Genomic DNA, 11680 nt, shown 5'->3' on the forward strand with positions numbered 1-11680 from the left:
CAAACCAGTGCCCTCCTGCAGTTTTCACTACCTAAGTTAAGGGTACCCTTCCAGAGATTCAGAGGTTTTTGTTTAGAGCAAACGTCTTAGAGTTGTCCTTGATTCTTCTGTGTCTCTCAGATCACACAGCAGACCAGCAATGAATTCTGTTGGCTCTTCCTTCAAAATACGTGCAGAATGCAGTCATTTTCTACCCACCACGACTCTCCCTCTCTGATTCAAGCCGTTTCTCACTTGGATTATCACAAGAGTTTCCCTATCTGGTCTCCTGATTCCAGCCCTTTCCCTCAATATTTTATTCTACACACAGAACCAGAGTGTGGAGCATAAGCAACTCAGATCAGGTCACTTCTCTGCTCAAAAGTCTTCCAGGCCTTCTCATCACACTCAGAGAAAAAGCCAAAGTCCCCATTCTGGCCTGGAAAGCTGTTCATTCTCTGACTTTCGTCTGGAGCTCTGGCCTCATCTCCTTCCTCCCACCCTCCCTCTCTCCTTCCCAGCCATATCCGCATCTCTCTGTTCTTTGAATTCACAAGGCACTCTCCTGCCTCCAGGCCTTGCTTTTGCTGTTCCCTCTGCCTGGAAAACTGTTTCCCCAAGTGTCTACATGACTCACTCTCTGAGTTCCTTGAGGTGTCTGTTCCAAGGCAACCGTGTTGGTCATTTGTTGTCTTGCTCTTGCCTGCTGTCTTTCCTCCTGTGATATCTTACTGGGAGTGGACCCCCCATGGGTTGTGTTTCCCAGGCTTCCTTGTCTGGTGCCTCTAGCTGGGTGGGTTCAGCCACTGAGAAGCAGGAGAGGAATGTGGCCAGATAAAGGGGCAGACCTCTCTCCTCCTCTCTGTGTGCCTCAGGCAGTGTCTTAGCAGCAGATACGGCTCCTCTTTGGCCCCAGGTTGTATTGGGTAAGAACCTTCCCCAGGCTCTGGTAATATCTTTAGGCTAAGGGTGATAGCAACTTTCTAGTGTTAAGAATCTCTGGGTTGCTTCATCATCCTGGTTAGCTTCTCAACCCTTCCATCACCTATGTAAGAGTTTCCCGGTGTTAAATTCCCTCTTTTTGAATTACCAACACTGGTTTCTATTCTCCTAACTGGACCTTGATTATTACAGTCACCCTTTATGAAATAGCAACCCCCCCAACCTCATACTCCCCAGGCACGTCACCCAACTTTATTCTTCTTTGGAGTCCTTATCACCCCCAGACATAGTGTTTACCTGTTGGCCGGTTTACTGTCTACCTCTCACCTAGAGTGTCTGCTTTATTACTGCTGCATTTCCAGCACCTAGAACAGTGCCTGACACATAGTGGACACTCGATGCATGCTTGCCGAATGAGCAGAGTGCTGTTTTAAAGACAAAGTAAAAGGGCTAGCAGAGTGTGGTAGGCAGACTAGCTCTCCAGGTCTGAATGCCTGGAACCTGTGCCTATGTTACCTTACATGGCAAAAGTTACTTTACAGATGTGATTAAATTCAAGATCTTGCGATGGGGAGATTATCCTGAAATTATCCAAGTGGGCCTAATGCAATCATAAAAGGGAGGTAGGGCTTCCCTAGTGGCGCAGTGGTTGGGAGTCCACCTGCCGATGCAGGGGACGCGGGTTCGTGCCCCGGTCCGGGAGGATCCCACATGTCGCGGAGCGGCTGGGCCTGTGAGCCATGGCCGCTGAGCCTGCGCGTCCGGAGCCTGTGCTCCGCAACAGGAGAGGCCACAACAGTGAGAGGCCTGCGTACCGCAAAAAAAAAAAAAAAAAAAAAGGGAGGTAGAAGTGTCAGAGTTAGAGTTAGAGAAGGAGGACTGACCCTGGAAGCAGAGTCAGAGAGAGAGTTGAAATGCTTCACACTGGAGGAAGGGGCCATGAGCCAAGCAGTGTAGGTGGCCTCCAGAAGCAAGAAAGGGCAAGGGAAATGGATTCTCCCCTAGAGCCTGCAGAAGGATTACAGCCCTAGTGACTTATTAATTTATTTATTTATTTTTGGCTGTGTTGGGTCTTCGCTGCTGTGTGCAGGCTTTCTCTAGTTGTGGTGAGCGGGGGCTACTCTTGGTTGTGGTGCACAGGCTTCTCACTGCAGTGGCTTCTCTTGTTGAGGAGCACAGGCTCTAGGCAGGCGGGCTTCAGTAGCTGTGGCTCGAAGGCTCTAGATCGCAGGCTCAGTAGTTGCTGCGTAATTGTTGCTGCTTAATTGTTCCGCAGCATGCGGGATCTTCCTGGACCAGGGCTCGAACCCATGTCTCCTGCATTGGCAGGCAGATTCTTAACCACTGCGCCACCAGGGAAGCCCCCCTGCTGACTTCTTGATTTTAGCCCAGTGAAACCCACTTTGGACTTCTGACCTCTATAACAGCAAGACAATAGATTTGTGCTGTTTTAAGCCACTACATTTGTGGTAATTTGGTATAGCAGTCATAGGAAACTAATACACATAGTTTTCTCAGTATATAAACTCTTAGGCATGACATGTGTCTTGTTTCCTCTTAGATCTCCACTTTCTAGCATAATTCCTAACACAAGCAAGGCACTCAATAAAGGTTTGTGGAATAAATGAACAAAGTTTAATAGCAAAGGAGAATTAGGGCTCCATCCTGATGGAGTGGCCAAATCGCTAACTGGCTTTACCTGATCTTAGAAAGGGTAGAAAGCATGTTGCTACTAGGAAGCCTCCTTGAGCTTCTGAAGCCATGAAGATATGGGGGCCTGGGGCAGGGAGACAATCCAGGGTTTAGGCACCAACGTCAGCTAGAGAGAATGAAGACCAGTCACAAGGGGCTTTGGGTGATACATTCGGGAGCTCGGGCTTTATTCTGTAGGCAATAAGGAGCCACTGAAGGATTTTCAGAAGGCAGAGACATATTCAAATTTGCACCTAAGAGGTTATACAACACTTAAAGCATGATATTTAGAAATCCACGGGTCAGAGAAAAGGTCAGAACTAGAGTTATAAATGTGAGAGGCAGTAGCCTATAGCTGCTGATACGTCACATTAAATAACGTTTTAATTGAAAGCACCAGCACAGATTTTCTTGTCCTTCTCATAGGTATCTTCTTTTGAAACATACTCCATTGAGCTGTTCAAGCTATTCCTGGCTTTCTGATGACTTTCTTATTAACATGGGCTCCATAAAAATTCCAGGAGGACTGAAAGTCCTGGTTCACCCATCCTTTTGATCCTTTCCTATGTAGGCATCAGCACGTTACTCCAGCAGTCATTTTTAAAAGAAATCATCTTTGGATCATTTCAAATATTTTTATTCATTCCTTCAATAGTATTTCCTTTCAGGGAGCTCTTTGCCCTTTTAAACAACTTGAATATTCTCTGAGGAGGTGGAAATTTCCTTCCACTCACCCTTGTCTCTTTATTCCTTTCATCAGATTTTATGGTCGAGGATGTGTCAGGGAAAGAAGGTGGGGAAAATTAAAAGGTCTCTCTCCACTCCCTTGTCTTTTTAAAATCCCTAGAAATGAAAAGAGACTTGCTCGTGACTTGGAAGTTGTGGGCTGAGGCCTCCTAGAACCATCTGGCTTGTTCCCTTGCCAGCCAGAGCTGAGGCGACATTCACAAGGACCCAGGAACTGCAGGGGCACTTGAGTTTGCAGCTGCCTCAAGGCATCCAAGGAGAGCGCAGCAAGATTCTGCAAGAGAAATCACACCTGGCGTGTTCCTGAGGGCAGGGAACATATGTAACGAGGGTGTCCTTCGGTGGGCATACCAAGGAGCACAGCTGGATCGTTAAAGCCATCCTAGCCTTTATTGAAGAGCAAAGAAGTAAGAATGAATAATGCTGATGGTTCAAGTATATTCAGGACCTTAAAACAGCTCAGCACTCACCCTGAATATCCTAAATTGTTTTTTAGAGATGAAACTTTTAAAAGTTTCTTTCCATATCACTGATTCTTTCTACTTGGGGGGTAGTGATGAGTACATTTACTCAGGTATGAGAAGTGGCTGAGGACAATACATGTAATTTTTTTTTTTTTTTTTTTTTTCGGTACGCAGGCCTCTCACTGCTGTGGCCTCTCCCGTTGCGGAGCAACAGGCTCCGGACGCGCAGGCTCAGCGGCCATGGCTCTCGGGCCCAGCTGCTCCGCGGCATGTTGGATCCTCCCGGACCGGGGCACGAACCCGTGTCCCTTGCATCGGCAGGCGGACTCTCAACCACTGCGCCACCAGGGAAGCCCCAATACATGTAATTTTTAAATTTATTCTGTAGATACACAGAGAAATGATCACCCTGTGAAGTGGAGGAAGATCTACTAGACCTTGGATTCTGGTGTGGATTTCTGGACTCAAACTCAACTCTAATATTATTTAATTTTCCTGTACTTCTGTTTCTTTAAATGCAAAAGGAGAAGGCCAAGGGCCCATCCCTTTTGACTAAACACTTATGTGTTGAGGCATTACCCTCTTTCAGAGGTCTCTATGCTCCTGCTCAAGAAGCTTTTGTTCCTGGAAAAGAAAATGTTTCCTGAATCTCCCTCCATTCCCACTGGTTTTGCCCTTTTAAACATGGTCTCTACCTTCCCCTCACCTCTCCTGCCCCTTCCCCTCACCCCCATTGCACAAGCCCATCTCAGATATCAAGGGCAACCCTAACTTATGCTGGTAGGGTGGACTCTTCTCAAAGGCACCTCCTGCTGTGCTCTCATGGTGGCTGTGGTTGGCACTGCTAGAGTGGATCTTCATCGTTGCCTGTGGTGCGGGTTGCCCATGTGAGCTGCTCTGGCTGGCAGTGGAACTCTCAGGACTGCTGCCCCCAGCTGCTTCCACCTCTCAGGACAATCAGCTCCGGCTCCTAGGGATGCTGCGCAGTTACGAGTTCGTTGTTCCATACTTCCTCTAGAGGGCAGCACAAATCACGGTCTCTGCCAAGTAGCTGGGGACAACTCAAAGATGCAGGGTTGACTTGTAGAATTCATTCAAATCTCCCTAGTCCAGACTGATACTATGGGAGCAAGGATGAAAGTATCACACCCACTGGTCCTCACCTGAAGGCAGTTCAGCGTGGTGGAGACAGAAGGACCTGGCCTCCATCCCACCTCCACCTCTGCCCTTAGTAGTCAAGTGGCTTTGGGATAAGTTACTTGACCTCTTTAAGCCTTGATTTTCTTACCTTTAAAACAGGAATAGTAATAATAATGGATTTTTTTAAAAACCACGTAATTGTTTGGGGGATTAAATGAGATAATACACATTTTGTTAGACCCCGTGGCTTGGCTACCTAAAAGCCATCCACAAACCCCTTTTGCCCTTTTTTTCTTTCCAGACTTCCTCGTAGCCTCCAGAACTAGCTGGAATGAAACAGGGACTTTATTCCGAAAATTCTGATTCCAAGATACCCAGGGGTAGGCCCTTGACTCTTGAACAACACAGGTTTGAACCGCAGGGATCCACTTGGATTTTTTTCGGTAGTAAATACTACAGTACTACACAATCCGTGTTTGGCTGAATCTGAGGCTAAGAAGCAACTACAGATACCAAGGGGTGATTATAAATTATTCTTGAATTTTCAACTACTCTGCACCCTTAACCTTCGCCTTGTTCAGGAGTCAACTGTACAGTACCATCCGAGTTCTCTCCATCACTCACATGCTTCTCCCTCTGCATCTGCCTCTATAGCATCCTTCTCTCTTTCTGTAGGTTGGTTCCTCGACTTTTTTGTCCACATGGGGAAAATACCTTCTGGGTTCATTCAGAATTCAAATATCTCCCAAGTTTACAAAATTCCCTAAGAGAAAAGTTTACAAAATACCTGGCTAACCGGGCTTCCCTGGTGGCGCAGTGGTTGAGGGTCCGCCTGCCGATGCAGGGGACGTGGGTTCGTGCCCCGGTCCCGAAGGATCCCACATGCCGCGGAGCGGCTGGGCCTGTGAGCCATGTCCACTGAGCCTGTGCGTCCGGAGCCTGTGCTCTGCGGAGGGAGAGGCTGCAGCAGTGAAAGGCCTGCGTACCACAAAAACAAAACAAAACAAAAAAACCCCTGGCAAACCCAGCTTTGGATCAGGTGCCTGCCTCTAGCCCAATCAGCTGTGACCAGGAGCCCAGGGCCATGTTGCACAAAAGGGCATAAAGGAACCATGGCATAGCTGTGGAAGTGGCAGTTCCCATAGAAGAGGTCCTGCAGGCAACAATAAACGTGTAGGATGGAAGAGTTATGTAAGAAGTATAAGTCTAGGTATCAGCCCTTAAGGAAATTTGTAGGTACTTGGGAGAAAACAGAAACATTAAGTCTTCAGTTTAAATTGATTTTGATGCTGAGGAGGATAATGTAGGAGAAAAAACCTCCAAAACAATCAATAGTGGTGGAAGAAGTCTTGTGCTTCTCGAGGTCCAATCACTGAAACCCAATACAATGGTGGGGGTGGCCTGTAGGTCCACCTTTCCTTCTGTCTTGGAAGATGAGAAGTAAAAACACTTCCTCAAAATAAAAGATGGCTGGGAGACAGGTCTTGCCAGAAAGGGGAACCATTTGAGGTGGGATCTTTCTGCCCTGGGCAGGAATTAATGGAATTAGGCCATGAAGGGGGATTTGCTATCCATATCAAAGCGCTTACAAAATAGGATAAGGCAGGATTAAGTAGCATAATTAGAGTTTATGGAAAAGAGATCAAGAAGCTGGGGATGGCTCCACGAAGCCAGTGGATCTTGGCCCATGTGGTGAAGAAGTAGAGGGGGTGGGGCGTTCCTGGAGGGAGAACAGCAAACAAAGGAACTGAGGCTGGAGCACACGTGGAGTATCTGGGAATAGTCACGTGCAAGGGAATGCAGAGCAGCAGACCTGAAACTGTGGGATGCACAGGGAAAGCCCCCAGCGTGCCTGTTAAATGCAGATTCCCAGGCCCCCAGCTCAGAGGTTCTGATTTAGCTGGTCTGGGTGGCTCCCAGGATTCCACATACTTAGCACCCTAAGACGCTACAGAGCACACTCTGAGACACACTGCTGTCTCCACTGGCATTGCCTGCGAGGCAAAAGATACGGCTTCTCCTGTTGAGGATGTACTTAAGAATCTTCACTCAGTGACAGCAGCTGACTATCAGCGCAGGAGAGCTGCTCTTAGCCAGTGCCACTGTGGCCACTTCCTGGGGCTCCTTTGTGTCCCCAAACCCCAGAAGGGCAGCTGGCTTGGCCTTCATCTCATTGTAGGGGGATTACACCCAGCCCAAGACACAGCAGAAAGAGTCTAGCTGTTGAATTCTTCTTAGACAATGTTGCTGTTTATATGCCTCTCTGGTTCATTTACTGCCTTTCATTATCTAACCACAGTTTTGGTTTTTTTGGGGGGTGCTGTGCTGTGTAGCATGCAGGATCTTAGTTCCCTGACCAGGAATCGAACCTGTGCCCCCTGCTGTGGAGGCACGGAATCTTAACCGCTGGACCACCAGGGAAGTCCCCACAGTTAATTGTTTATATAAATTTAATAATCAGATTTTATATAATAGTAAAAGAGTGATTTATCTTAATTTTTTTTAAAGAGGTTGTTTGTTTGAAGAGTTTCTATTCCAAACTTCTCAAGAGTTGGTAGGTATATATCTTAATCCTACATTATTTCTTTTTCTTTCTAAGCCATTTCTTAATCTCCTCTCCTGCAATTCAACCCACATAATTTCCATTAAGGTACCATTTTACAAGAAAACAGAGTTAAGAAGAAGTCAAGGGCCTCCCTGGTGGCGCAGTGGTTAAGAATCCGCCTGCCAATGCAGCAGACATGGGTTCGAGCCTTGGTTCGGGAAGATCCCACATGCCGCGGAGCAACTAAGCCCGTGCACCACAACTACTGAGCCTGCGCTCTAGTGCCTGTAAGCCACAACTACTGAGCCCGTGAGCCACAATTACTGAAGCCAGCGCGCCTAGAGCCCACGCTCTGCAACAAGAGAAGCCACAGCAATGAGAAGCCCATGCACCGCAATGAAGAGTAGCCCCTGCTCACCGCAACTAGGGAAAGCACGCAGCAACGAACACCCAACACGGCCAAAAATAAATAAATAAATAAAAATTTAAAAACATTTAATTAAAAAAAAAAGTCGAATCATTTGCAAGGTGTTGGGACTGAAATGGAAGTTTCTTAATACCCTGCCCCAGGGTTTTCTTATTAAGCAATTATCTTGTCATTATTTTATTCTTGAGTTGTTTCCTTCAGTTGTTTTCAGAAAAATTTTAAATGTTGTTAAGATGCTTTCCAGTCTCTTGAACCAGAAATTCCAAGAATACACACAATGATTAGATCCTCTTGTTCTCTGCTCGAATTTCTCTCATTCTTCCTCCCACCCCCAGTCGATATTTGCAACCATATTTCTCTGGACCTACCATTAGAATGAGAAAGAAAAGGCATCTGCCCTGTGTCATTATGTTCATTTAGTCCAGTGGTTCTCACTCCATCATCACCATGAATAGTCTGGGTCTTCTGTCTAATTTCCATCTTATCCCATTCTATTAGAAACGTTATTTCTATTCAGTGGTTAACTCTTCCAATACTCACAAGAAAAAACTAGGATGACTCAGTCCTCTTGGGTTCCAAGTGCCAGATATAATCCTATTTGAAATCTCTGTGTCCTGAGGTTGGTCTGGTTCTCTGGTCTACACTGCCCAGCAGCACACAAGATGAGAAACAACATTTATTGGGCCATAACTAGCTGGAGTGAATCAGCCCTACTCTTCTCACATGTGTACCACCCTGCTCTAGCGAGGTGAATGATAGCTATAAGGATACAAGTTGATCTCTAGGGTGCTGAATAATATATGTGGAGCCTCCCCAAGGATTCTGTTCTGGTTATTATTGTATAACAAATTATCCTAAAACTTAAAGGCTTAAAACAACCATTTTTTAAGTATGTCACAATTTTGTGGGTTAGGGAATTCTGGGAGAGCCCAGCCAGGCAATTCTCTGTTGTAAGTGGTACCCAGCAGGTAGTCTGGAGTCTTCACTCACAGGTCTGCATCTCGGTGGGGAGAGGAGGGGAAGGCTGAACTTCACTGGGACTGCCAACTGGCTTCTTCACCAAAGCTGTCTCAGGGTGGTTGGACTTACCCGGCCGGGCTTTCTGAGTGTTGAGGGACAGGAAATGGAAACCACCAGTCCCTTAAGGTCTGGGCCTGGAATTGGCATGACATCACTTCTGCCATATTCTATTGGTCAAGAAATTACAATATTTGCCTATTCAGTAAGAGAGAGGAATAGTAAGTGACATCTTTAATCCATCTCAGAGGTTATGCACCAAACATTTGTAGAGCATGTAGTAAGGCCCAGGCCCAGTGTAAGACTCTGCATGTATGGAGGAAAGTTAACACACTCCCTGCCATTGATAAGCCCACAGCCTAGAGGAGAAGAAGCTGTGCTGTATAGCTCCTCCTCACAGCCTTTCAGGAACTCTCCAAGAGAGTGAAACCAGGAATCCGTTTTAGAAGGAGATAATTTAAAAAGAAAAAGAGAGAAAGATCCACTGTCTAATCATCTCCAGTTGCCCGTAATTCAAATGTCTGTTTATCTAACAACTCCTGGCATACAAATAAATTGTGATGTGGAGCTGAAGCTTGAAGTGTTAGAGGGGGAAATAAATGGCAGAGACAACTTCTCTGAGGAACAGATCTTGTGCGTGCTAAGAAGAAATTGGAGTCTGAGCTCAGTGATAGTGGGATAAATTCCAGACAACTTCCGTTCTCAGCTGTAAGGCAAGCAGTTAGGCCAGTTATCACCTTGCGTGCGCAAACCTGTCAATCACAAATCAGAGAAGGCTTCCCCTTGTAACAGCGTGTTAGGATCATAAAGGAAAGGCAGAGCTATCATGCATCACCTTCTAGGGGAAAGAGGGAAGATAATGTTTCTAGTTCAGCAGCTTTGCAGCTAGGAGGCTGCCTCGCCCTGAAGCAGACCTGTTAGGCATGAAGCCACTTAACTTAATAGACTGATATGTCACAGTTTGTTAAGGTTTGAGATTTCTAGCAAGAGCAGGAAAAGAAGGTCACACTGTAATAGGACATTGTGTTCGTGAAGCAAAAATATGGTTAAGATTCTAACCACGGAGAAACTGGTTTATCTTCTGCTTTTTAGGGATGTTTCTACGGGACACAACCATCAAGTCACTAACCCACAAACCTTAATGCCAGGTTCTTCGGGGCCTGTGGGCTTTGCCCACGTTGCTCTTACCTGATACGTCTGGCTGGTATGGAAAAGAGAAAGGAGAACATGAGAAGGTATTTGGGACCAGAGGAGTGGCTCTAGCAGCCCAGTATTTGGAAGGCACATGTTCCCAACCGTGATATAGATGATAAACGCTGTTGTTTAGAAAGGAGAGAAATCAATGAGGATTCTTACGGAGGGAAAAGGCCTCTTACAGGGTTTATAAGCTTTAGCTAGATAGAGATGTCCAAGAAAAGGATTCCAGGCTGGCAAAACAGCACATGGAAAAAATGGGTGTGGTTCCAGCCGGTGGCACCTACTCAAGGGCCGGCATTGGCTGCTAATGAGCAAAGCATGGGACCAGGACACACTCGGGAGGCCTCGAGGACACTAGCCCATTCTGGCTTCTATGGGTGTTTGAAGGAAGTTGGGAGATAAGGCTAGCGAGATACGCGTGGCCAAGACAGGAAGCACTTGAGTCCTCTGCCAAAGTCTTTGCAGCCAGTATTCCTTATTCTAGAAATAGAAATTTCTTTGTTGGGTTCAAAGAACTCTTGATAGATTCCTTTCCAAAGGTATAATCCATACTTCACAGAAAAAAGAAGAGCACCTGTATGCTTCATATATCTTTGTTGTCATCACTGTTAAACATCATTTACACACGGGATCAAATGCCTACTGGTTAGGTACCTATCCCTGTGCTCTCTTTGACTTCTTGTTCTTATATGTTTCTTGGTTTAGACATGATCTGAACTGTGTGTTGAACAATGACTTAAAAAATATCACTGAAAGTGCTTAGATGAGCAGTTATGAAATAAGGAATAAACTATTTCACACGCTGTGTTTTTCTAAATCACATTATTAAAATACTCAGTTTATTCCAGGAGAAGGAAAAATAAATGACATACATAAAGTAGCCTCCTGATAATGAAAGATACTGGTAATCCCCTGTCCTCTCTCCATTCCCCCCACATCCATTCTACCCATCACCTGAAATCCTACTTCCTCCACCACGTTCCCCCTGACCTTTCCAGCCTCAGCTGATTATTCCCCTCCCTGATCTCCTCTTGCACATACATCATTTTTGAATCTCTCAGTTTTTTTTTAATGCCTTTATTAGAGTATAATTGCTTTACAATGGTGTGTTAGGTTCTGCTTTATAACAAAGTAAATCAGCTATACATATATCCCCATCTCTCAGTTTTTAGAAACTAAAATAAGAAGCATTTTGAGAAGAATTCGATCAAGTTTTTATATTGCTCAAGGTCTAGCTAATAATAATAATAAAAGCCAACATTTATCGGGCACTTAACTGTGCCAAAAGCTTCACTTCCACTATTTAACACTCATAATTATCCTTTGATGGTGGTGCTATCATTATCCCCATTTTACAGGTGAGGAAACAGACGGACTCGAGGTTATATGGCCAGCAAATGATGAATTTAGGGTTTAAATCCAGGTATTCTGACTCCAGAGTCCATGTACTTTATTACTTCGCAAAATAATACCAGTAACATTTATTGAATATTTACTGTGTTCCAGGCATTGAGTTAAGCGTATTACAGG

This window comes from Lagenorhynchus albirostris, chromosome 1, assembly GCF_949774975.1.
Source record: "Lagenorhynchus albirostris chromosome 1, mLagAlb1.1, whole genome shotgun sequence".
Classification (NCBI taxonomy): Eukaryota; Metazoa; Chordata; class Mammalia; order Artiodactyla; family Delphinidae; genus Lagenorhynchus; species Lagenorhynchus albirostris.